Source organism: Mus caroli, chromosome 1 (genome assembly GCF_900094665.2).
Source record: "Mus caroli chromosome 1, CAROLI_EIJ_v1.1, whole genome shotgun sequence".
NCBI classification, from domain to species: Eukaryota; Metazoa; Chordata; class Mammalia; order Rodentia; family Muridae; genus Mus; species Mus caroli.
This window is the reverse complement of record NC_034570.1, coordinates 71,930,076-71,957,277: the sequence shown is the minus strand read 5'-3', so window position 1 is coordinate 71,957,277 and position 27,202 is coordinate 71,930,076.

Genomic DNA, 27,202 nt, shown 5'->3' with positions numbered 1-27,202 from the left:
CAGATGGGACTAATGGGAGGGAGAGGGGAGAGGAAAGAGAGATATGGGGAAGATATATTCTACATACACTGCATAATTGCATATTTTTTAAAAGAGGAAAATGTTTGTAAATGTTATATACAGACAGATTTTAAAATTATGGGTTTTTTGGGGGGTGGGGTGGGTGGAGTGGGGTTAGTCTTTGTGTGTGACTCAGTATGTAACTCTGCATGTGTAGACCAGACTTACCTTACAGACTTGCTATGTAGCCCAAGTTAGCCTCAACTTCCTACCTATAATCTTCCTGATTCAGACTTCTAAGTGCTCAGATTACAGGTGTGTGCCACCAAATCCTGCTTTTTTTCTGGGTATTTTCAAGGTAAGTTGACTGTGTGGAAGTAGACCCTGGGGATAACACAGGGCTAGCTATACTGCCCAGAAGATACTCAGTGTTCTTGCCAAGAATCAACCCACCCACACTTGGGGCAGCAGCCAACACACATCCCCTTGATTTGAGAGTTTGGGAAGTGCCCCAAAGAAAGAAAATAATGTGTTTTTGACGTGGCTTGCAGTTGGCACTGGACTCAAGAGTGGAAGCTGAGATGGCTCTGCAAAGATCTGGGGAAACATTTTGAAGGAAAGCAGGATAATGTCAATGTCACAGAAGGGTGGCGAGCTGAGACTATGGGAAAAGGAGAATACAAAGTCAAAGCCAAGGAAAGAAGGGACTTGTCTCTGCTCTGCCACTTGCCAGCTGGAGGAACTTGAAGCAGTGTCCCCTGATCTTTTGTATCTCCGTGTCACAAAAACAAGGGGGTGACCTAGATCTGCGCTTTACGAACTTGGCTGAGCGTCGGAATGACCTGGGAAGCTTTCCAAACACTGATGACTTCATTGGTTTGGAGCTCAGCTTTAAACCTGGTGATCGTTAACATTCCCCAGGTGATTGTGATATCCACAGCCCAGTGGGGGCCCTGAGCTAGATAATCTGTGAGCTTTTGTCCCACCCTACCAACTGCTGGCTGGCAAAGGACAGTGACCTCTCTCAGCCCTCCCCCCCCCCCAAGCTTCTGCATCTCTAGCAAGGAGCTGACCTGGATCTATTTAGCTCCTTTCATATAATTGTCATTGCATGGGATGGATAGGCTGTTTGCTTATGTAACTTTAAGGATTGAAATCCCATCCTGGGCCAGCAGTCTTTTTCCCAGCTGGAGGAGGTAACTGGATACTCCCCGCAGGGTTTGGATCTGTCTCTCAACCTCTCCAAAGCAAATGTACTTTTCCAGCCCTTTCAACTGTAGCTGTAAAAAAAGAGAAAGGAGATCGTAACCACCGACATTTCCTTTATAGACAAAGGCAAGCACTGAAATAGCTCTCGGCTTGCTATCCAGGTAAACTCAAGACAAATTTAGAAACTCTGTAACTTTGGACCGTCATCCCAGGATGTGAAGTGAGGATCTGGTTTTCTTCCTTTCAGTCTTTTATTCTCGATCCTTTTTTAATTCCCTAAAATATAATCCAAAGACACAGGTAGGGTTTGCAAAGGCCAAGGCTTGGCTAATGACCAAAGCCGTTAAATTCCTGCACAATCGGATTAGCCCAGTTAAATCCATGACATTAGGGTCTGGTATAACACCCTGGCCTGCTGAGATACCTCCTCCATCCTGCTGGGAAATCCTTCCTAAACCCCCAAATAGCAGCTTAATCTGTGGAGGAAACAACAAAGGAGAGGTGCTAAGTATACCTGTTCTCTCTCTCCTTCGAGAGAACAGCATACTTTAGAATAGAATGAGAGCCACAAGGGCTATTTTAAAATTTCCACTAGTTTTCTTAAGCAAGAAAAAAAGAAGCACGTGAAATTAATTTGGATTAATATTTTATTTTCCCTTTATGGCATATGATCATCAATTCTTAACTAATGAGCAATTTTGTAGCTTCTACTTTTTAGCAAGTCTCCAAAATCCCATGAGTATTTTGCAGCATCGCTCAACAGAGCTAAATGGAATTAGTACACTTCCTGTGTTCAAGAGGCCATGTGTGCTAGTGGCAAATGTTCTGAGTGACAGGACAGCCTCTTTACTTATGCAGTGCTGACAGCAGGCTAGAAGAGATGCAGAGATGGGAGCCCAATAAACCTCTCTCTCTCTCTCTCTCTCTCTCTCTCTCTCTCTCTCTCTCTCTCTCTCTCCTCGTTTGCTTTCTTTGGGATAGGGTAGCTAGGCAGCATACACTGATCTTGATTCTGCCTCTTTAACTTAAAACCGTATGTTTTTTTAAAGACAAGCTATTTACCTTGTTGAGCCTCACTCCCAGAAAACTTTTTTTAAAGATTATTTATTTATTTATTTTATGTATGTGAGTACACTGTAACTGTACAGATGGTTGTGAGCCTTCATGTGGGAATTGAATTTTTAGGACCTCCCTCTACTTGCTCCAGTCAAACCCACTTGCTCTGGTCAACTTTGCTTGCTTAGTCCCTGTTCACTTCGGTCCAAAGATTTATTTATTAATATACATAAGTACTGTAGCTGTCTTCCGATGCACCAGAAGAGGGCATCTGATCTCATTACGGGCGGTTGTGAGCCATCATGTGGTTGCTGGGATTTGAACTCAGGACCTTCGGAAGAACAGTCAGTGCTCTTATCCACTGAGCCATCTCACCAGCCCACAGAAAACTCTAAAGAATCTCCACAAAACATAACTAAGAGAAAAGAAAAATCTAACCCCTAAGTAGGCTTCAAATGACCACATTTAATTCTTGTGTCAGCATTGTAAGCTCTTTTGGCAAACTTAGTACTAAATGTTGGAAAATTAAAATTGGAACTAAATGAGAAGATCTCTGGCAGAACCCTTGTCCTTGGTTCATTTCCTATGTGATAGAAATTCTGACAAAAAGGAAATCTGGGGAGAAAGAGTTTAATTTAGCTTATGGTTCCAGGGTACAGTCTATCATTCCAGGGAAGTTAAGGCAAAACAGCTAGTCATACCCACAATCAAGAGGTGGGAGACAATGCATACATACACACTTGTGCTTGGCTCCCTCTCTATACTAATATAGTCCAGAATCCTCTGCCTAGGAAATGGTGTTACCCACAATGGGCAGATTCTTTTTTACATCAATTAATGAGTAAGGGAAACAGACATGACCACAGGTAGGCTTGATCTAGATAATCCCTGGTTGAAGGTGTCTCTTCCTAGGCAATTCTGAAATATAGAGAGTTAGTGATTGACTGCAATTATAAAATCCCTGATTCTGAAAATATGTGGGTAGCACCTCTGACTCATGTCCCCGGCCAGCATCTCTTCCAAATAGCAGTTCCTGATTGTGTGTGTCAGCAATCCTTGGTCTCTCAGGCAGTCTTCAATTAGGTCGTTCTGCAGGAGTTGCCTTTGTGGCTGCAGCCCCCAGCATTTATGCAGATGTGGCCACCAACATTCCTCCTACATTTCCACCCTTTTGTTTTTAGATTTAGACAGCCTAGTGGGAGCTGGGCTGGAATGCCATTGTTGATCCCACATGAGAGGATTCCCAGAATACTGGACTGTTCCTGTCTTAGGTTGTCCTATCTTCTAGGATTTTACCTGTCATTGACTACCAACTCTCAAAGAGATATCACTCCCCGGAGGCATGTTACACAAGGGGGAGATGAGGAACAGTCTACATGGTGGTCTCACAGATCTCTGCCATCCAGGCTTTGATCATTTCCTTAGGGAGAGCCTCAACTGGGATTTTTGAAAGCCATCAGCACCTGGGGGTGAGGGTATGTAATTAAATGCAAGTGCCCATAGAGGTCATAGGTGTCAAATCCACCTGGAGCTGGGGAAACAGCTGCCTGATATAAGTGCTGGAAATCAAACTCAGGTCCCGAGGCACATTTCCAGGACCTCGGCCAGTGATCTTAATTACTGTCATTTCCCCACCCCCAATTTTAATTCTTTCTTTTCTTTTCTTTTCTTTTTTTTTTTTTTTTCAGAAGGCAGTGACTTTTGCTACTTGGTAAAAATTCATCCCCTTCTATTCTCCATTTCATAAAAGCCTTTGGTGTTCACTAACTTCAGTTTCGTGGGTCTGCCTTCTTGGAGTGAAAGAGCATATTCTCATTGTGTTACGTCAGGTGATAGAGTGTAAGATTACAAAGCTTTCAATACGATTCCTATAAAAATTGAAATGACACTTAAAACAAACAAACAAACAAATGAAAAACCCTAAAATTCATACAGAGCTTCAAATTGTCCCAAACATTCAGAGAAAATTTCACAAAGAGAAAAGCTGGAAATATCACCCTTTTTCTTTCTTTCTTTCTTTCTTTCTTTCTTTCTTTCTTTCTTTCTTTCTTTCTTNCTTCCTTCCTTCCTTCCTTCCTTCCTTCCTTCCTTCCTTCCTTCCTTCCTTTCTTTCTTTCTTTCTTTCTTTCTTTCTTTCTTTCTTTCTAAATTCAAATACTACTACAAAGCTATGGTGATCAAAACAGCATGAGAGTATCATAAAATCAGATCATACAACAGTATAATAAAACAGAGTGCCTAGAATAAATCCATGGAACTACAGTCAACTGGGCTGCCCCTTCTTCCCGACTCTGTGTATAACAAGGTTACAGGTGTTATCACACCTGGCTGAGCAACTACCATTTCAGACCAGTACCAAGATCACATAAGGAAGGAGAGTCTTGTCAACACTTCATGTTGGAAAAACTAGATACCCACATGCAAAAGAATGGAGAAGCAAGCATGGTGAGACAGGCCTGTATCCCAGCGAAGTCAGTCAAGGGCAAACTCCTTCAGATTGGTTTTAACAATAGCATTTTGGCTTTATGTTACCAAAGCACAGACAACAGCGTAAGCCATCAGCACTAAACTCAAAGGCTTCAGTGTACAAGCACAACAGTAAAATGGAACAGAAACCTGAGAGGAACGGGAGAAACCATTTGCAAGCCGGTTAGCTTATAAAGGTGCTATTGCCCACATACATAAGGAACTTATACAATTTGGAGAGGAAAAAACAAAAATAGCATGAGAGATAACCTGAGGGAAAATGAAGCAAAGTGCTGCAACACATTGTGATGCAGACCTGTGATCATAGCACTCCAGGATGGGACTGTATTAGTGAGTTTTCTGTTGCTATGATAAAACACCATGACTAAGGCACCCTATAAAGAAAGGGTTTATTTGGACTTATGGTTACAGGGGATAGGAGTCCATCATGCCAACAGAGTATGGCAGCAGGCAGCAGACACCAGGCATGAGAAGCTGAAAGCTTACACTTCAACTACAATCACAAATCAGGATGCATATTGAAAGTAGGGTGAGGCTGTAAGCTTTCTTTCTTTCTTTCTCTCTCTCTCTTTTTTTTTTTTTTGTTTTTTTGTTTTTGTTTTTTTTTTTCAAGACAGGGTTTCTCTGTATATCCCTGGCTGTCCTGGAACTCACTTTGTAGACCAGAACTCAGAAATCCACCTGCCTCTGCCTCCCAAGTGCTGGGATTAAAGGTGTGTACCACCACCGCCCGGCGCTTTAAGCTTTCTAAGTTCACCCACAGTGACATACATTCCCCAGCAAGGCTACAACCTCTAACATCTCTGTCATTTCCCTAACATTTTCTTGGTTGTTCCTACTGATTAGATGAAAAATTTGAAATTTTATTTGACAAACAATAATTACGGACCTCCATCATAGACAAAACTTTTGATTTTTAGAGATAAATTTTAATACATAGACTGTAGCAACACTCTCAAGTACACATCAGACTAAAGGGAACAAATAGGCTGTTTGCGCCTGCTTTCTCCAAACAATCCAGTGTTCTGGGAAGCTGACCTGGTTTTCCTCAGGGCTCTTTGTCAAGTTTTGATGAAGGGACAGAGTGTTAAGGAGATGTAGGGAGGGAAAAGGAGCTATATGCATGAGCGTGCGCATGTGTGTGTACATTCCTGCATGTCTGTAGCATGGCATGGGGATAAATAGATGTTGGTATTGAGGAAGCAGGATGGGGGAGGGGGTGAGTCCTGTTTCCTCCAAACCTGAGGAGAGTGAAAAACACTGGGGAAATCACTGGCAGTACAGCTTAAATGCAGATAGGAATATAGATATACAAGTTAGAATTTAAATGAAGAACTGGACATGGTGCCCTTGCCTATAATCCACACAAGAGGGATGGAGGGTTGGTGGTTCAAGGGTTCACAGTGGGATAAGGGGAGATGCTATCTCAGAAAACAAAATGAAAAACCCAAGAGGCGACAGAGAGCCATCTCAATCAGGGCTTAAAGAGCTGGCCACAAAGCTACAATTCTCATCCAAAGTGCTCTCAAATCCTTTATGGATGGTCCTGCTACCCCGGCTTGTTGCAGATTTCTGTTACAAATCTCTGCTAGTAACACAATGATACAAGCTAGATGTAGTGGCTTATACCTGTATTGCTAACATTTAGGAGGCTAAGGATGGATGGATGATTTCTGCATGAGGCCCTGTTTCAACACACACACACACACACACACACACACACACACACACACACACACACACCATTGCTGCCACCGCCACCACCACCAAAAATAAAAATAACTGAAAACAAATATAAATAAATAGATATAGAAATAATGATATATTCCTCTTGCCTTAGGATAGAAATCGGTGCAATGTCTTGTGTCTGGGTGAAACAATACTGGGCTATTGTGCTTACTTTAAGTGACAATGGGCACCTACCGCTTTGTTCTGAGAAGTAAGACAAACTGACTGCTTGCCCATCGAGTAGCTTTGAGACTCCCATTTCCCTGCACCCACCAAGTCCATGAGTATTAGGTCATAAACTCTGCCCTGTACCAACGAATCCCTCAGCTTCCTAGACCTGCCTTCAGGTTACTGTGCCTGTGCCCTCAAACGCTGGAAAACCTCCCTTGACCTTTACTTGCAGAGACTTTCCCAAGGCTCCACCTCACCCCCTTCTACCCCCATTCCACCCTCATCTCCACAGCAAACCAAATAATCAGCAAGTTTTTCTGATGATCCTTTGAGGTGCCAATGGTGGATCTGTCGCCTGGGGTAGACATAGCTGTTTGTGTTTAAAGCCTATGGGTAGGGATGTAAAATGACACAACCACTGTGGAAGTAGTTTGTGATCCCTTCCTTAAAAGGCTACAGGTCAAGCCTAGGGATATGGCTTAGTTGGTAAAGTGCCTGCCATGTAGACATGACTTGGATCCTCCAGAACTGACATTCAAAAAAAGCCCAGCATGGTGGCAGGTGCTTGTAATCCTAGTGCTGGGGGTCAGGGGTCAGGGGTCAGGGGTCAGAGGTTAGAGACAGGTTAGAGACATGGTCATAATAACCAGAAGATGGAAATAACTTCTGTGGCTCCGTGGATACTGGGACAAATGTGGCATAGCCACCCACAGAAGCTCTAATGCAAGTGGCAGCATGGACAAATCATCTTGATATTGTATCAAGAACACCAGAGCACAATACTGTGAGATTCTGACTATACGGGATACCTATAAAAGTCAAGCTCTTAAAGCAGACTGGCAGTTCCTGGAGGGTGGGGATAAGAGCGAGGAATGTGGAATTATTGCCTAATGGTTACAGCTTCTGTTTAGAGTACTGAAACGGTTTTAGCCATTGTACGGGCAGGTTTTGTGATATCTTGACACAAGCTAGAGTCATCACAGAGAACGGAGCCTCGATTGACGAAATGTCCCCATGAGATCCAGCAGCTGTAAGGCATTTTCTCAATTATTAATCAATGGGGGGAAAGCCTGGTATATTGTGGGTGGTGCCATCCCTGGGCTGGTGGTCCTGGGTTCTATCAAAAAGCAGGCTGAGCAAGCCGTGTGAAGCAAGCCAGTCAGCTATACCCATGGCTTCTGCATCAGCTCTTGCCTCCAGGTTCCTGCCCGGCTAGACTTCCTGTCCTGACTTCCTTTGGTGATGAATGGCAATGTGGACGTATAGGCCGAATAAACCCTGTCCTCTCCAACATGCTTCTTGGTCATGGTGTTTTGCTGCAGCAAGAGAAATCCTAACTAAGACAGCCACAGTGATGATAGATGTGCAGACATATGATAATAAACCCACGTGGTGGGGCATGGGGCTGCACTAGGCACACACATACAACGAATGAACTTTAATCACTTAGACTCAGAATGAAGATGAGGGGAGAAAAATGGAAAGGGGTAATTTCATTCATCATTCCAGTGTGTGCTGCTAAATGCCTGGCATTGCTACAGATCACAAGTAGCTGCCCTCCCAACTAAGCTATTCTCGACCAATTATAGTAACAGAAAAGAAAACACGTTCCTTTTAAATTTTACCTGGTACTTTATTATACAGGGTTACATCGGGCCATCTTATTTAGTTATATAGAACACTTTGAACATATTCTCCCCCATCCCTAACTACCCTCCCCCTTCATCCCCTCTCCCTCTCATCAGTTCCCCAGACAGTTTCATTTCTATATTACAGTGTAGGGAGGAAGCTTGTAGAATGGGTTTCAACACTGCCTAACTGATAAAGGGATATGTATGTATGTATATATGTATATGATTTTTATGTATTTAGGAAGTCTATGACCCACAAATGAAGGAAAACATGTGATGTCTGTCTTTCTGAAAGAGATCTAACTCCGTCTCTATGATCATCTCCAGCTACATACACTAAAATGCTTTTTCGTTTCCTATCCCCCTGTTTTAGTTCTTCTTACCAGAGTATGATGACGAGCTCATTTCCAGAGAGGACATTGGACACCTTTCATGGCTCATCTCATTTTCAAATTTCCTGTTGCTGTAGTACCCTGAGACACAGCCTAAGGACTGACTCCCCCCCACCCCCCAGATCTAGCTGCACAGGACCCATGCTGAGGCTCATTCAGGAATTTAGTGCTTGAATAAAACCTGAAAGTGTGAGGATGTTAACTCCAGTGGAAAGCCTCAGCCCTCCCCTTTATCAGCCAGGCAGTGCTGAAACCCTTCAAGCTTCCTCCCTGTACTAACGTCCTCTTCCTATTTTTTTTTTCCTCCCAAATGTCACACTTCTATTCCCTGAGGATGTATTCACAAGCATTCCACCTGTGTGCAGGTTCTTTAGCACTCTAGGGGGGTACGAGGCTGAAACAGGGTCAAATTATCACCCTAATTATTTCACAACTAATATTAAAAGTGGACAATGACTTCCCAACCACCCCACCCCCGCCCCTGGAATACCTTAGTGATTCCATTAACTGGCATGGCTTTGAACTCATGGTCAGGTAAATCACATTTATATTGTGACCATAAAAAGAGATGTGAGGGGAGCTGGGGTCAGGAAGGGGATTACTGAAATAAAGCAATTCTCAAATGAGTCCATGCATTAACTGTTGAAGCCTGGTCCCTGAACATGGCTGCCAGCCATTTCATATTGTTACTGACAGAAAAATAGCTTGACTCACAGCAGGGTCAAACTGACCACATGCCCTGTTATGTTCTGAGGTTTGTTAATCCTAAAGAATTTCATGACCATAAATTCTACTTATGACCAGTCAGAATAAAAGTCAGTTAGAACTGGTCTGTCTAGCTAGCCAAAGTAGCTTGAGTCAGAGACAACCATGGGGCAGTACTTCCTGCACCTGCATAAGAGCTCATTGTGGCTTTTACTTTTAGAAACTGGCCCTGGGAAACATTTGGGGTCTCAGTCAGCTCCCAAGTCTGGTCTGTGGCCCTGATCAATCAGTCCTAGGTGAATACTCAATAAACTATCCCTCTCTAACTGAGATGGATGTATGTGTGGTTTATGGGGTGGCTCCTGAACCCTAACATTAAGGTCACTTGGGGGATTCATTCTCATTGGCTCCAAAGTATCTGATTCTGCTGGTCTGGGCCTGAAAATGTGCACTGTGACAAGTTTCCACACAATGCAGAGTCCCCTGGCCTGGGAATCCTTTGTGAGAACCACTGGTCTAGAACACCATTCAACAGGACTTTCTGTGATGGTGAAACTCATCTACATCTGACCATGCAATATGATGGCCAATAGTCATGGTGTCTACAGAGCACTTGAAATACGGCTCCTACAACAAGCAATTTAATTTGTTTAACTTTTATTGATTTATTTTTAAATTTGAATAGCCATATGTGGCTACTGGTTTCAATCTTAGGCAGCTCAGGACTGGTTCCTTGCTATTTTCCCCAACTCCAGACCAACTGGTTCATAAACTGGATTTTAACAAGATGTCCAGGACACTGGGGTGTGTACTTAATTTGAGAAACAGAAGTTTGGCAACCATTGTCTCTTCAGAGCTGAACTAAATTTCCTATACAACTGCTTATTCGTTCCCCCATAGATCTGCTACCTTAACCCTAGTATATGTGAAAATGGCCCTAATGTGGAAACAGTATTTATGAAGACAATTAAGTTAAGAATAAGTTTAATCAACATGGCCCTTTGTCTTAGGGTTACTCCTACTATGATGAAACATACCAAAGTGTTAGATCTAGTGTAGTCTCCCCAAAATGCCAGTGCTGCTTACAATGTCGTAAACAGAAGAAATCTGATCTGGTAAACTAAAGGATTGTTATTAGGTAAAGAGAACATAAATTCTTCATCCATTGGAGATATAAGGCAGGTCTCTATTTACCAGGAAAGCAGATCTCAGATCTCATAGAGTGGATTGCGGTTTCCTAGGAGCTCCCTTGATCCATCCTCAAAGGCCAACTAACTCCAAGGGCATCTGGTTCCCGGTTAACCAGAGCCACCAGTATCAGGCCAAAGACCCCGCCCTGTTGTCTTACAAAATCCCTTTGCTTTTCCATCATTTTGCTTCACTCTACCCCACAAGAGACAGCCTTGGTAATTTGATCTCCAATAGACGTTTCTACCCATGGAGTGGTCCAGTTAGGTGGGTTCACTGCACCTCACTTGCACAAAGCAACTTGAGAAAGAAGGGGTTTGTTTGGTGTATGCATCTGTATCACTGTTTATGGAAGAAAGTTAGGATAGGAGCTCAACTAGACAGGAGCCTGGAGGCAGGAGCTGATGCAGAGGCCATGGAGGAATGTGGCTTCCTGGCTTGTTCCCCATGACTTGCTCAGCCTGGTGTCTTATAGAATCCAGAATCACCAGCTCAGGGATGGCACCACTCACAATGGACTGGACCCTCCCACATTAATCACTGACTATGAAAATTTGCTACAGACTTACCTACATAGCCCAATCTTATCGAGGTATTTTCTCAGTTGAAGTTCCCTCCTCTCACATCTATAGTTTGTGTCAAGTTGACATGAAACTAACCAGCAACAGACTCAGATTACTTTCCTCACTGGCAAAATTGTAACATAATATCCAAGAGAAGCAACTTAAGGAAGGATTTATTTGAGCTCATAATTTTAAAAGGTACACTGTCAGGGTTAGAGAGATGGCTCAGTGACTAAGAGCATTGGCTGTTTTTCCAGAGGTCCTGAGTTTAACTCTCAGCACCCACATGGTGGCTTATAACCATCTACAGAGGGATCTGGTGCCCTCTTCTGGCATGAAGGTGTACATGCAGTAGAGAACTCATACATAAGTAAAAAATTTTTTAAAGTTACACTTAGTTAGGGTTTTACTGCTGTGAACAGACACCATGACCAAGGCAATCCTTATAAGGACAACATTTAATTGGGGCTGTTTAACAGGCTCAGAGGTTATCATCAAGGTGGGAGCATGGCATCATCCAGGCAGGGGGAGTTGAAAATTCTACATCTTCATCTGAAGGCCACTAGGAGAAGACTGACTTTCAGGCAATTAAGATGAGGGTCTTAAAGCCCACACCCACAGTGACCCACTTCCTCCAACAAGATCACACCTACTTCAACAAGGCCACACCTCCAAGTAGTGTCACTCCCTGAACCAAACATATTCAAACCACCACATACACTGGCATATCAGAGAAGGTATTGTATGCTTTACGGTAGTAGAAATCTGTAGCTGAGATGCCTCACATCTCAAGGGATTAAGAAGCAGAAAGGCTGAATTCTAAGACTCAGTTCACTTCTGCTTTACCCCTTTATATTCAGCCTACTACCCTCACCCACAAAATGGTGACAGCCACATGTTAGGCAGGTGTTCTTCACAATTAATGTTCTCTAGAAATGTCCTCATAGGCAAGCACTAATAGTTTAGGAGGGTCTTAATCCAATCAAGATAACAATGGAGGTTTTCTATCACAATGCCTAATATAACATTTCTCGTGGGGACTTTAGTCTGAGACACTCAGCAAGAACACAGTTCTAGGACAGGCAAACTTTGACCTAATCAACTGCAGGGTCAGAAATACTGAGGATCCATGGCTATCAAAAAGCTGGAAGAGACAAGGAACCGCTGCAAGGTTTCAGCCCCTGCCAACACCTTGAATTTGCACTTTGATCTACTTGAACTATGACACAATAAATTTTTGTTGTTTGAAGCTGCTTAATTATGGAACTTTCTTTTGGTAGCCATGGGAAATGAACTAACAAAATTTCAGTAAAACCTTGAGATTCTTTGAGACCAGGATGCTAAGAGTCTTACAAGAAACATCAATGAGGAATGATCTTCAAGTGCTGCTGCCAAGTGACAGGAACTTCTTGGGACATACCACACTGTTATGTCAATGCTTCCTGGAGAGATATGAGCAAATGTCTGTTCACCTTAGATAAAGTATCAGCGATTTACAGAAGCAATGACTCCAACCAGGTCTAGCTTAATAAACCAATGAGTTTATTTGGCTTATCAGAGTGTGGCTGATCCCTAAACAGCAGTATCACCACAAAAATCCTATCCAGACTTGTATAGATGGAGTCACCTTTAGATAATTTTCCACTTCCTGTATACTCTGGCACCTCTAGGTAGCATGTGTAGTTAAGGCAGAGCTGCATACCTGTAGGAGAGGCAGGAGAGAGAGAGACTAAAATCTTAGGTGATGGTCTCATGACTATCCCCACCCTTTCGTCTCACTCCTTGCTATGTGGGACTGTCAACAGTTGTTTTGGTTAAAACAGTATGGTTGTGCTCAGAAGGCAGCATTTACCACACACCTCATAAATTACAAATAAGGTATGAAAATGGTTTTCGTGTTTACAAATACCATTCTTTTTTACATGTGCATGCACATAAAAATTTGCATTTGCTCTCATAACCTCCAAAAACAGCAGTTCTCAACCTGTTCACGACCCCTTTAGAGGGTCGACTCTTTCACAAGGGTTGCATATCAGATATCCTACATATCAGATACTTACACTACAACTCACAACAGTATCAAAGTTACATTTATGAAGTAGCAACAAAATAATCTGATGGTTGTGCTCATTCTAATGTGAGGAATTGTACTAAAGGGTCACAGCATTAGGAAGGTGGAGAACCACTATCTTAAAGTGTTACACTCATTTGACCAGTAGATATGGTATTTTTCATCCAAGAAATAAGCTTTGCATCCTTTGTAGATTGTAGGTAGTACCCAATATAATGAACACATTGTGTAAATTCTTATTAATTTTTTTATTTAAAGAATAAGAATGAAAAATTACATATGCTAATTGTTCTTGTCAGGCTTTCTGTTGCTGTAGTGAAATACCACGAGTGAAAGCACGTTGAGGACAAAGGGGTTTATTTGGGGTATACTTTCATGTGGTAGTCCATCAGTGAAGAAAGTCAGAACAGGAACTCAAATAGAGCAGGAACCTGGAGGCAGAAACTGATGCAGAAGCCATGGAGGGGTATTGCTTACTGGCTTGCTCATCATGGCTTGCTCAGTCTGCTTTTTTCTATAGAATTTGGGACCACCACAATGGGCTGGGTTCTCTCCAATCAACCATTAATTTAAAAAAAATGCCCTACATCTGGATTTTATGGGGGCATTTTCTCAATTGAACTAACTTCCTTTCAGATGACTCTAGCTTGTGTCAAGTTGACATAAAACTAGCCAGCACTCGTAGACATGTTGTGTTCTGTTTTGTTTTTCAAATATTTTTGATCCATGTGTGATGGAACTGGTAGATGTGGAGGGCTGTGTTTGAGTGTGAGTATGTGTGCGAATCCATTGTTAAGTTGTTAAGTTGATAGGATTTGGAATCTAGGCGACAAGCCTCCAATTGTGTTTATAAGGGGCTTTCCAGGATGTTCAGTAGAATTGGGAAAACCCACTTTGAATGAGGGAGACATCATTTCAGGTGTCGCAGGATTTTCCCTGTCCAATTACAATAGTGAAGGGGAGGCCTGTGATTGGAAAGGGAAAGGGAGGCAGAGCTAAGAGTTGAGACAGAGAGGTCTCAGGAGGAGAGGAAAGGAGAATGGAGTCTGATGAGGTGTTACCAAAAGGTTAGAATAATTGGGTTAAAGCTTTATCATTATCAATTGGCTCTGAAATTTTTTATTGGCATCTTGTAAATTGTGATTTTATTGATACATAAATCTAATTGGTTAACTATAAGCTTAAGAGTCTTTATTTTACTGGGTTACTGGGTAGTGTGTCACCAAACAGCGAGGATGGCGGATCTATTTGGTTACTGGAGTGTGGGACCACCAATTACAGGGGATTATAACACAGAGGGAACTAGTGGCACGCAGGACAAGCGCGCCTGATGCTGCAAAGATGCTGGCAGGCTGGGGGCTGGTGAGATGGCTCAGCAGTTAAGAGCACCGACTGCTCTTCCAAAGGTCCGGAGTTCAAATCCCAGCAACTACATGGTGGCTCACAACCATCCATAATGAAATCTGATGCCCTCTTCTGGAGTCTCTGAAGACAGCTACAGTGTACTTACATATAATAAAATAAATAAATACATACATAAATATTAAAAAAAAATAATTGGCAGGCTGGTATGGAAGCATGGTCAGGCACCACAGAGAGATGGCAGGTTCTTTTTTTTTTTTTTTTTTAATATTTCCGGAAACACCAGGGACTTGGGTCCTGGGCTTAATAAAATATTAAGTTTCTCTGTTTCTCTGCTTCCTGACTATAAATACAGTGTGGCCAACTACCTAAGATCCTGGCAGGCAAGTCCTACGACTCAATCTTATAAGAATGTTTTCTCATATGAAGTTCCCTCTTATCCGATGACCCTGGCTCTTGTCAGGTTGATACAAGACTAACCAGAACACCCACAACATACACCTGCTAACTTAGTTCCTTTTCCTGGTGCTGTGACAAAATACCTGACCAAAGAAACTTAAGGGTAGATTTACTTTAGTTCACAGTTCAAGAAGAAATATATTCCTCCTTATTAGAGAAGGCATGGCTGCCTGCCAGGACCTTAGGTAGGTGGTCACATTGTATTTATAGTCAGGAAGCAGAGAAACAGTCATTTTGTTGTTTGTGTTCTTGGTCATACTTTGTGTTTTGGTAATTATGGCTTCTTTTGTTTTCTTTTTAGAGTCTCTTGGCTATGCGTATTTCTCTCTTCATCTAAAGCAGTGGTTCTCAACCTGTGGGTTGCAACCCCTTTGGGGGTCACATATCAGATATCCTATATATCAAATATTTATATTAAGATTCATAACAGTAGCAAAATTATAGTTATGAAGTAGCAGTGAAATAGTTTTACAGTTGGGGTCACCACAACATGAACTGTATAAAAGGGTCACAGCAGTAGGAAGAGAGAACCACTAGTGTAAAGTATTTCAGCATCCTCTGTAGAGCTGGCCTGGTTGTTACAAGCTCTTTTAGCCTGTTTGTGTCATAGAAAGTTTGTTTTTGTCCTTCACCTATTGTAGATAGTTTTGCTGGATACAGTAGTTGAGGTCGACAGATGTGGGCTTTTAGAACTAGGGATGCTTTGTTCCAGGCTTGTCCAGCTTCCAATGTTTCCATTGAGAAAGCAGCTGTTATTCTGTTGGGTTTTCCTTTATATGTGACTTAGTTTTCCTTTGGAAGATTCCAATACTCTTTCTGTGTTCTGTATATTTAAGGTTTTAACTTTGATGTGCACGGAAGAGTTCCTTTTCTAGTCTTGTCTAGTTGGTGTCCAGTGTATTTCTTGTGTCTGTGTGGTTATATCTTTCTAGTTTGGGGAAGTTTTCTTTTATGATCTTGTTGAAGGTATGGTCTATGCCATTGACCTGGGATTTTTCTCCGTCATCTATTCCTATAACCTAAAAAATTTGGTCTTTTTTCTGAGACAGTTTTCTGCATAGTCCTGGAACTTGCTCAGTAAACCAGGCTGGCCTTGAACTCATGTATCCACCCACAAATGCCTCCAGGGTTTAAAAGACTTGTTCTACCAGAGACTGGCTTTGTCCCAGAGGGTTTTTGTTTTTGGTTTTTGGATTTTTTTTTTCTTTATTTACATTTCTAATGTTATCCCCTTTCCGGGTCTCCCTCCTGAAAACCCCCTATCCCATACACATTCCCCCTGCCTCTATGAGGGTGTTTCCCCACCCACCCACTCCCACCTTCCCATTCTAGCATTCCCCCTGGGGCATAAATCCCCCTCAGGCCCAAGGACCACTCATCCCACTAATGTCCAACAAGGCCATCCTTTGCCACATATGCAGCCTGAGCCATGGGTCCCTCCATGTGTACTCTTTGGTTGGTAGTCCAGCCCCCTGGAGCTCATCTGGTCAGTTGACACTGTTGCTCCCTCCATGGGGCTGCAAACTCTTCTTCAGCATCTTCTCCAACTCCTCTATCAGGGACCCTGTGCTCAGTCCAATGGTTGGCTGCAAGCATCCGCCTCTGTATCTGTCAGACTATGGCAGAGCCTCTCAGGAGACAACTATATCAGACTCCCGTCAGCAAGCACTTCCCAGCATCTGCGATAGCATCTGGGTTTTGCAACTGTATATGGGATGGATACCCAGGTAGGGCCGTCTCTGGATGGCCTTTCCTTCAGTCTCTGCTCCACACTTTGTCTCCATATTCCCTCCTGTGAGAATTTTGTTCCCCCTTCTAAGAAGTACTGAAGCATCCACACTTCTTCTTGAGCTTCATGTGATCTGTAAATTGTATCCCAGAGTTCTTTTTTTTTTTTTTTTTTTTTTTTTTTTTTTTTTTTTTTTTTTTTTTTTTTNGACAGGGTTTCTCTGTATATCCCTGGATGTCCTGGAACTCACTTTGTAGACCAGGCTGGCCTTGAACTCAGAAATCTGCCTGCCTCTGCCTCCCTAGTGCTGGGATTAAAGGTGTGCGCCACCACGCCCGGCTTGTCCCAGAGTTCTTTTTTTTTTTTTTTTAAAGATTTATTTATTGATTATATGTTAAGTACACTGTAGCTGTCTTCAGACACTCCAGAAGAGGAAGTCAGATCTCGTTACGGATGGTTGTGAGCCACCATGTGGTTGCTGGGATTTGAACTCCGGACCTTCGGAAGAGCAGTCGGGTGCTCTTACCCACTGAGCCATCTCACCAGCCCCTGTTCTTTTTCTCTATAGTTTTTTTTTTTTTTCATAATTTTTGCTTGTGTGGTCTAATTCTTTTACTTTATATTTGTGTCTTGACATTCTGTGTTATTACTTGATTCATTATATTTGTAAGACTTTCCCCTGAGTTTTCTACTTGGGTTACTGAGTTTTTCAATTCTATCTTTATTTCAGCTTGAGTTCTTTTTGATATCTCTCCTTGTTGAGTTCTGTCTGTCTTCATTAGTTCATTCAGCCTTAGCTTTCTGTTTTCTTAGACATCAGTCAGGCATTTATTCTCTTTAAGTTCACTGAGTTGTTTGTTAGGAATCTTCTTTAAACTCCTTGAATTCTTTGACGAAGCTTATGGTATTGTTTCGAGTTCAATGTCCTGGGGTTCATTTAGATAATTTTCTGTGGAGAACATTCTATAGAACTGATGGAATTTGGGGGTGACACACTGTCTTGACCTTTCACATTGCTTTTGTGATAAGATCTGGATATGTGAACTTCTTTTGTTGGTTGTGGGTCTGATGTGGGTTCAGCAAGCTGGGCTGGCATGCAGGATGTGCAACTGAGCAACCCAGCCCTAACCCAGAGATTGGGAAAGATGGAGACTGCCTGCCTGAGATGCCCTGGTTTTCGGGTTTGGAGGTTGGGGAAGGTATAGCTGATGATGGAGGCAGACTTCCTCCATTATCATGATGACCATTTAAGGGCCATTGTCACTTATTCCAGAGGAGCTGGGTCACATGTGCTTGGAAGAAAGGAAAGTAGAGAAATAGATTCTGATTTCACAAGGAGAAAAAAAAAAAGTGTAGAGCTAATGAAAACCATTCAAGTCTTTTGGCAACAAAAAACATATAAGCTTCTAGGGAAATCAGCAATTTTCTTTAAAACCCCCAAACAGTCTATTTGACTACAGGGCACCTTTTGTTTTTAGACTGATGGAGAGACTTTGGGATCTTTTCAGTCACCAATGAATAAATATCTATAAAAGCAGCCACCCTGACCTCGGTTCTGTCTACACTTAGAATAAGGTCAAAGGACTTTTTGAAAACTCATTTTTTTTGGACTAACTCCTTTAGCCTCTGGGTTTTAAGTTGGCAGCTAGAGCCATGTAAAGGTCTATTGAAATGGTAAAGTTATTTGCTTTATTGAGGCCTAATGGTTTTCAGTAAGCAGATACTTAAAAAGAAGACAAAATTGAGATTTATTTAAAGATAGCAGACAGTAAATGATTATTTGTTTTCTTGAGACCATATCTTGTTACTTGACTGGTCAGGACTTAACTCATGCACAACCCCCCTGCTTTCCTTTCTTGGATGCTGGGATTAGAGGCACACAACATCACACCCAACAAAAGGCACACTTTCAAGGTACACAATTCTGTGAGCTTTGAAAAACGGAATACTTTTTATTGCAATTCCCACAGTTAGCTATTAGCATGCTGGATGGGGCATAGGCTGAACAGGAAATGGAGGGGAACACGCAGTACCACGGGGCAAATATACCAACCAGAGTTCACCCTTGACATTAATACTCTCAATGACTTCTCCCATTTCCATAGGGAAAAAATTGCTTAAATGATCTTTATGCTATAGATGAGAAAACTCCAGCTTGGAGAAATAATTCTCTGGGCCAAGGTCCCACATACGAATGGTCAGGCTCCCTCCTGGACTCTCAGGAACCTCAACTGTTCAAGAGAAGGAGAATTTGCCTCTTCTGTGTCAACACAAGCTAATTTTGTGATTTGGGAAATTCATTCAGCCAGGTGGAGGTTTGTCTTAGTTTCTTTTTCTGTTGCTAAGATAAAACACCTTAACAAAAGTACTGTTAAGGAGAGAATCTATTTTGGCTCACAGTTAATGGTTATAGCCCATTGTAGCTTGAATATGCTTGGCCCAGCCAGGGAGAGGCACTATTAGGAGATGTGGTCTTGCTTTGAGACCCCTCCCACCCCAGCTGCCCTAAAACAGTGTTCTCCTGTTTGTCTTTGGAACGAGACCTAGAACTCTCAGCTCCTCCAGTGCCATGCCTGCCTGGACATTGCCATACTCCTGACATGATGATAAGGGACTGATCCTCAGAACCTATAAGCCAGCCTCAATTAAAGCTTGTCCTTTATAAGAGTTGCCTTGGACATGGTGTCTCTTCACAGCAACAGAAACTGTAACTATGACACAGCCCTTCATAGAGGGGGAAGTCATGGCAGCAGGAGCTTGAAGCTGCTGGGCACATTGTACCCATGCCTAAGAAATAAAAATATGAATGCAAGCTGCCACCCAAGTTCCCTTTGTCCATTAGTACAGTCCAGGAACCACCATCCAGAGAATGGTCAAAACCATAATTAAGACAAGGCTTCCACATCAATTAATACTATCGAGATAATGCCCCGTGGGAATGCCCAGAGGGCCACCTCCCAGGTTATTCCAGGTCCTGTTAGGTTGTCCACTAATACTAATAATCATCACAGGCTTTATCTTTCTTATTTGTTTAAAGAGAAAGCTGGGACAGTTGCCTGGTCTCCCAGACGCCTCTGATTTCCATAGCTCATCCATCAGAGTTCACAGAGCAATGGATAAAATGTTCTGACTCAGTAGCCTTAGAGCTGAGTCTCAAAGCACCCAGGATTTCACAACAGCATAACCAAACGAAAATTCAAGTAGAAATGCCACACGGGCTTGCAAGCTGCTCAGCCTGCTCCCAGAAAAGTCTTCCTCCCCACTTTCCCCACCAGGAGCAGCTGGCACAGGGGGCCAGCACAGTGCCATACAGTGGAGTTCAGGAGGCTAAAGAAACAAGTGGAGAGGAAATGTATTCAGCCTCAGTCCAGCAGGACAATGTGGCCACTGTCTTCTGTCTGGGTTCTCTGGTTTTGTCACTTCTTAGAGGCCACAGGAAAAGAGATTGGCTGAGCTATCATTTTGCTCTTGGCCCTGTGCTGGTCAGAGCATCCTACATCACATCGCCTCATTTGCTCCCTCCTCCCACTCGCTTCTCTCGGCAGTGAAAGTTCACTATTGTCAGACCAATTAGGAGGAAAGGGCATCGTGTGACTGTTCTTCCTGCATCAGGATACTGACTTCCAAATTCTTTCTCTACCACCTAATAATTGTGCATATCAGAGCCCTCCATCACCTAAGGCTCACTTTCTATGTAGGAATGAGAGATTAACAATAACTCTGAATGCTCATGTGAAGCTGGAAAATAACAGTGCACATAAACACTGTTATTATTTGTTATCCCAAAACCTGGCTTCTTGGTGTGTTTTAAACATATATGCACACATACATACATACATGCATACCTATAATTTGTGTGTATGCATCTGTGCAGGTGGCCAAAAGACACCTTGAAGCTAGAGTTAGAGGCAATTGTGGGCCATTGACTGGGGTGCTGAATACATTTCTTGGGTCCTCTGGAGGAGCAGCAAGCTCTTAACCACTGAATCATTTCTTCAGTGCATTCTTGGTTTATATTTACCTGCTGGCAAAAAAAGGAATTGAGAGAGATGGGGGTGTGTATTGTATTGGTGCCATGGGTGATAGACAAAAAAGAAGAGATCTAAGCTCCTGTGGCAGGGGTATACAGCTGGCAATCTGTGGTGGGTATACAGCTGACAAGCTAAGATTGTGAGTGATATCTTTCTCTTCTGTTACTGTAGTAACATACATTGGCAAAAACAACTTACAGAAGAAAGTTTATTCTTACTCACAGTTCTAGACAGACACAGTCCATTGTAGCAAAAAAAGACATGGTAGCAGGCAGAGAAGTCATGGTGGCAAGAGCAGGAGTCTGGTCACATCACATTCACACGTAGGAAGCAGAGAACATGCATGCATGCTAATGCCCAGATTCCTTTCTCTACGCATACAGCTTAGGATCCCAGCCAGGGAATGGTGCCACCCACAGTGGATGAGTGTTCTGGTCCCTCACAGGCATGCCCAGAGCCCCATCTCTCCAGCAGTTCCAGATTCTGTTCTGTGATGTTCATTAAGATTTTCATAGGGGATTAGCATGGAAGGGAGCTATTGGAATTTACCATTCAATGTCAAAATTTTCATTCCAACTGCCTTAAAGATACCCACTCCTCTCAACTCTCTTGACTGAGCCCAGTGTTCCAGAATTCAAAGTTGGCTAAGATTCACAAGTGTAAGACTCTTGGGCTCTATTGGGTAGGTGAATGATAAGCTGCTGGAGTCAGAGCAGTGGTTCTCCACCTGTGGGGGATGACCCCTTTGGGAGTCAATCAATCCTTTGACAAGGACCTCATATCAGTTATCCTACATGTCAGATATTTACATTATGATTCATAACAGTGGCAAAATTACAGTTATGAAGCATTGAAAATAATTTTATGCTTGGGGTTACCACATCATGGGTTAAAGGAACTGCATTGGGAAAGTCGAGAGCCACGGAGCTAGAGGAAGAAGTCTGGGAGCCTGGTACCTTCTAAAAGGGTTTTCCAACCTCCCTTTAGTCCCTCTACTCCCAACCTTCAGAGGTAGGTGGTGCCATCTGTGACTCCGCCTTTCTGGGATTTTGCAGGTGATCTGGCTGGTTTATAACTAGACTTTCCCTCTCATCTCCCCCAGGCATAAAGTCAGCATTTTTCATTTTGCAGAATTGTGTTGATGTCACTTTCTCTTTTAGCCCTCTCTCTGATTTTGACCATTCTCATTGCTTTATTCTCATTTCACGAAGGAATACATAGCAGTGCATGTGTCCAGTTGAGAATGTTTAACTGGAATGTGAAGGAAGTGTCAGCTTGCTTCAACTATGAAGGCAAGGGCAATATCCATCTCGATAACAGACCAACCTGGCTGCAGTTCTAGACTCCTCTAGAACTTCCCTGCATAGCGTCGTGTCCAATTTTGCCAATACAATAGGACAAATTGGTTTGTTTTGATCTTGTTTTAGGTTTTTTTTTTTTTCCCCTTTCTGAGACAAGGTCCCACGTAGCCAAGGCTAGCTTCAAACTGATTCTCCTGCAAGACAATACCTTGAAACAAAATATGTAAAACCCGGAAGGTCTGTTGGTCAGCTGATGAGCAATGTAAGTATTCTGTGTTCGTGGTGTTTGTCACATTTTAATTTGTTCAAAATGAAGAATGTGGGGCTGGAGAGATGACTCAGTGGTTAAGAGCACTGAATGCTCTTCCAAAGGTCCTGAGTTCACATCCCAGCAACTACATGGTGGCTCACAATCATCCGTAATGAACATGACACCCTCTTCTGGAGTGTCTGAAAACAGCTACAGTGTACTTACCTATAATAAATAAATAAATCTTTGGGTGAGAGTGAGCAGGGAAGGAGGGGGCAGGGTGCAGGGGAGGAGAGATTTTTAAAAAATGAATAAATAAATAAAATAAAAAACGTGACCTGGAATCAGGCCTTTCCTGGTTGAGTTTCAGTCAACCAAGGTTGAGCCTGTCATCATTTTACAGATTCTATATGTATCTATTTATTTTGGGGTTTTGAGGCACGGTTTCCTGTCGTTCAGGATGGCCTTGGGTTTGATATATAGCTGAGGATGACCTTGAACTCCTAGTCTTCCTGCCTCTAACTCACACCTGCTGCAATTACAGGCGTGCTCCACCACGCCTGGGCTCTATGACTCAATAATCAAGATACAGAGCTATTCAGTCAACACCGTGAGTGAGGGCCTGAAGCCATTCCCACCTTTCTCCCACACGTCCCGCCCGTGAAGGCAAACAACACGTGCAGTGCAGCCCAGCAGAGTGCTGCCTTTGTACAGCCTATGAGCTAAGAATATTTCTTTTCTCTTCACAGTTTTAAATGATTAAAGAAAGAAAAAAAGAAGACTGTTTTATGAAGACTGCATGATAGTCAAAATGGCAATTGAGGAAATTTTAGCCTTAGACCAAATTAAAAGTTCCAGGGTATGCAGACTGGGAGGAAGGGAAAACATTTGAAACGCTGTGCTTCAAGATTAAATGTGCTCATTTAGTGTGCTAAAGCTGTAGACAGGTCCGTGGTGGTTTGTCCCTATGCCCAGGGGATCCTTTGCATAGGAGATGCTAGGTGTCTTTGTTTGTTTGTTTGTTTGCTGAGGCAGGGTCTCATATAGCCCAAGCTAGCCTAAACAACTAAGGATGACCTTGAATTCCTGACCCTCCTGTCTCTATCTTCAGGATTTTGAGATCTCAAAGTATATGCTAAGCATTCCTGGATGGGAAATAATTTTTATTATTGAATGGATATGCAATTGAAATTTGATTTGGTATTTTTATACACAATTACAATTTTCATTAAGTTTCTGAGGTAGTGATCATCCACAGACCTTTTGGGAACAAAGTATAAATATGTAAGATTTAAATATACATATTTTAATGTCTAAGAAGAACCCCAGGAAACCAAACAAAATATTAGAATAAGTGCTATTAAATAAAGAGCAAGCTATGTCCTAAAAATATCAGATCTCAAAGTGTATTTTAAGTTTCAAAAGTCATAAGGTCCAGGCACTGTGTCATTAAAAGCAAATCAAAGAGCTGGGAAAATGGCTTGGCTGGTGGGGGGGAGGGTGATGCAGTAAAAAAGCAAGATGCAGTAGTGCACATTTATGCTGCTAGCACCCTTGCAGAGAAAGCAAGATGGGAGGTAAAGATGGGGCAAGTACAGCCATCTTGGAGCATCCAGTGTGATGGCAGAAACAAGAGAGGCTCTGCCTAGCATTTCCTGGACACCGAAGGGGTACTGAATTCATGACCTCTCAACAATATGGCTGCCTGAACAAGATGTCCATCAACATGCCAACATAGATGGGGGAAAGGGTCACAAATTCCTGCCCCTAGATGAACTAGCTATAGTCAGATGACAGCTACTGAGAAAAAGTCAGGTTTTCTTTAGGGATGAGCCCCCTGATAGGTCACCCAAGCCTAGGTGGTCAGCCCTAAACTCACAGACAACACAAACAGGAATCATTAGGTTGTATGAATATGTATGTATATAAATACACACACACATATATAAACATACACATACATAAATATATGGGATATGCATGTGTGTATGTAGGTATGTATGTATGTATTTTCCATGACTCCCTTTGGGTTCCTAGCCAGATGATAATTATAGAAGAAGACATAAATTCAAGGGGGGGGGGATGTGGAAGGAAACTACAAAAGATGAAAGAAGAGAGGGAGAGGTAGAAATGATGTAAACACAGCGTATGCTCGTGTATGAAACTCACAAAAAAGATTCATGAATACAATTTTTTGAAAGGGAGATGATGCCTCAAACAAGGTAGAAGGAAAGAGCCAACTACTGAAGTTGGTCTCTGACTTCCACATACATACACTGTAGCATGTGCAAGCACATACACACAAGCAGATAAAAAAGTTAAACTAAATTACATTTTAAATGTAAGTTAGAGGTCTGGGGTAAATATAACCCAGTAGTATAGATTCTCACCAATGTGTAAGATTCTGAGAAATCTCAAAGCCCACCCCCAGTGGGCCACACCTCCTAATCCTTCTCAAATAGTGCCAGTCCCTAAGCATTTAAATATATGAACCTATGGGGGCCATTCTTACTCAGACCACCATAGTCCATAAAGTGTGAGAGCTCCTCAAAAGTTCATGGAAGCAGATGCATGTGGCTGGGACTCCTTGTTATCTGGATGGATCATGAAACAATGAGTTGTCAAGAATCAGGCTAGGCTATGAATAGTCAAGGTGACTGATCTATGCTAACAGGGCTCCCCCTTGGGCCCCCCACAACACCCCAGCAGTACATTCAGCTAAGACCAAGTGTGTAAGTTTGTGAGCCTATGGGGGACATTTCACATTGAAATCAATGACAAGACTCAGTGCTTTGCGTGTAAGGAAGATTCATTCTTTCTGGGGGTGGGAGGGTCAAGAAAGAAGTCTATAGAGGGAGATGATGGACTTCCCAGGAAAAGGATAAGGCTGAGGATCCTTCCCATGGTGAAGTATGGAAAATACTTCTTACAATGGAATGTGTGTGTGTGTTTCTGAAAACTCACGTGTTTGAGTGCTTGGCCCATGAGGAGTGGCACTATTAGGAGCTGTGGCCTTGTTGGAGGCTGTGTGTCACTATGGGGGTGGGCTTTGAGGTCTCCTATGCTCAAACTCCGCCCAGTGTGGAACCCAGTCCCCATCTGCTGAGTTAGATGACTTTAAACTTCTGCTCCTTCTACCCCCACCTGCTGAGTGCCAGGACTACAGGCATGTTCCACCTTGTAATGGTTTATGTGGGGTTGGGGATGGAATCTAGAGCTTTGTGCATGACAGGAATATACTCTATCAACTGAACTCCATTCAAAAGCCCCAAGTGATGGTTTTCATAGGGATAACTACTAATTTCCGTATCTTTTCTAAAATCAGCTATTATTAACCATGCAGAAATTATAGAAGGGGAACAATTAGGTTAAGCCGTCTACCAACTGACTGCCAGCCCCAGACTGTGCTTTATCTTATCTAGCTGGGGCTCAGGTGGTCAAGCGCCCAACTAGCCCCCAGGTAACTATGGGAGGATCAAAAGTGCAAGGTCGTTCTTAGCTAAAAGGCAAGGTCAAGGCCAGCCTGAGATACGTAAGACTCCGTCTCAAAAAACAAAGTGAGGGTTGGGAGATACCTCCATTGGTAAAGTGCTTGCCATGAAAGCACAAGTGTGCTGGGTAGTTTTAAGTCAGCTCCACACAAGTTGTCTTGTCATCTTGTGTTGTGTTCGGCCAGCGGCTCACATGTCTGGGTTCTAGTCTGGAAAGGCATCTTGGAAACCTGGAAGAGAAGGGGAGGTGGGGGGGACTAGGCGGCGCGAGAGAAAGACGGAGCCAAGACAAGGTTCTGCTCAAGGTTCAATTTTACTATTTTTGACACTCAGTTATGAAGCAGGGAGAGGGGCCCGATTCCCGCCAAATCATCTTGGAGTAAAGTTGCAGGTGAACACGTGATAGCTCCGGAACAGCTAGTTGGCGGGCAGCGGCAGTGGGAGTGGCAGGACGATGGGGCAGCAAGCTCTGCCCTGATGCTCTCTAACACTGAAACCTGAGCAAACAGGTTTCAGGCTGGGGAGGGGAGGTTACAATCTTGATGTCATTCAGAGTCATCTATGAGGAGGGAACCTCAATAAAGGAAATGCTTCCTGTCTTAGTCAGGGTTTCTATTCCTGCACAAGCATCATGACCAAGAAGAAAGCTGGGGAGGGAAGGGTTTATTCAGCTTAATCTTCCACACTGCTGTTCATCACCAAAGGAAGTCAGGACTGGAACTCAAGCAGGTCAAGAAGCAGGAGCTGATGCAGAGGCCATGGAGGGATGTTACTTACTGGCTGCTTCCCCTGGCTTGCTCAGCTTGCTTTCTTATAGAGCCCAAGACTACCAGCCCAGGGATGATACCACCACGGTGGGCCCTCCCATCCGTGATCACTAATTGAGAAAATGCCTTACAGCTGGATCTCATGGCGGCATTTCCTCAAGGGAGGCTCCTTTCTCTGTGATAACTCCAGCTTGTGTCAAATTGACACACAAAACCAGCCAGTGCACCTCCTAGGATCTAGCTCCATGTACTGGGTGGTGGTGGCACATGCCTTTAATCCTGGTTGGTTTCCTTTGCTGCTTAAACCTTTCATGTGATTGTATGGTAGATGGAACCTTCACAACTGGAGAGACCTCTGTGAAACTGCACTAGTGACGTGGCACTTGCATGTAATGGATTCCTTACAAAACCCCCATTTGCCATCTGTAGGTCCATGTGGTACTTACAGCTATGCTACATATCTGAGAGACCACTGGCATGGCCTGATTAAGTCTCCAGGAGACCCTAAGAAGCTAAGAGGTAAGCTTACCCTCTTCTATAATAGGTATCGAAAGTAACGTTTCCCACATGTCAAGTTGCGAGTCATTTAGGTCTAACATTTTTTTTTTTTT